Below are 888 nucleotides of genomic sequence, written 5' to 3'. Positions count from 1 at the left end.
CATTTCAGTAACAATTGAGTTTGAAGTGTAACATAAGCGATCAGTTAAAAAGTAAATTGCTGTAATCAGTTAGAGGAAAGTTCATGGATTAATTTGAAAGATCACAGTAACTAAAGACTGGTATTGTATTATGTTTGGTATAATGCGCTTGGATCAAATTCTCCAGTAGTGCAATCGGTCAGCTTTCGGTACTTATAAGACAATACGCAGTAGAGCAATGCTGAGTTTTTGAATTCGAGCCTCACCTGGAGCAAGGATTTAGAAAGCGAGATACATTTCAGTTAACAATGGAGTTTGAAGCGTAACATAAACGATCAGTTGAAAAGTAGATGGCTGTAATCAGTTTGAGGAAAGTTCATGGATTAATTTGAAAGATCACCATATATAAAGACTGGTTTGGTATTATGCATTTGCGTTCACAGCTCCAGTGGTGCAGTTGGTCAGCATGTGGTACTTTTAAGACAGTATGCAGCCAAGCAATGCCGAAGTTGTGAGTTTGAGCCTCACCTGGAGCAAGTTTTTAGAAAGCGCGAGACATTTCAGTAACAATGGAGTTTGAAACGTAACATAAACAATGAGTTGAAAAGTAGATGGCTGTATTCAGTTAGAGGAAAGTTCAAGGATTAATTTGAAAGATCACAGTAACTAATGACTGGTATGGTATTATTTTTGGTATAATGCGCATGGGTCAAATACTCCAATAGTGCAATTGGTCAGCTTTCGGTGCTTATAAGACAGTACGCAGCAGAGCAATGCTGAGTTGGAGCCTCACCTGGAGCAAGGTTTTAGAAAACGAGAGACATTTCAGTAGCAATAGAGTTCGAAGCCTCACATAAATGGTCAGTTGAAAATTAGATTCCTTTTATCACTAGAAGAAAGGTCACAGTG

At 38.2% G+C, this 888-nt stretch overlaps 1 non-coding gene across 1 annotated transcript; it reads left to right on the top strand.

The window, feature by feature from the left end:
- The first annotated feature begins 421 nt into the window (after window positions 1-421).
- On the top strand, window positions 422-515 carry trnak-uuu. Its single transcript has 2 exons — window positions 422-459; window positions 480-515. It is a non-coding gene; the product is annotated as a tRNA-Lys (tRNA).
- Window positions 516-888: the final 373 nt, after the last annotated feature.

This window comes from Cyprinus carpio, chromosome A8 (genome assembly GCF_018340385.1).
Source record: "Cyprinus carpio isolate SPL01 chromosome A8, ASM1834038v1, whole genome shotgun sequence".
Classification (NCBI taxonomy): Eukaryota; Metazoa; Chordata; class Actinopteri; order Cypriniformes; family Cyprinidae; genus Cyprinus; species Cyprinus carpio.
This window is presented reverse-complemented; position numbering and strand designations above follow the sequence as displayed.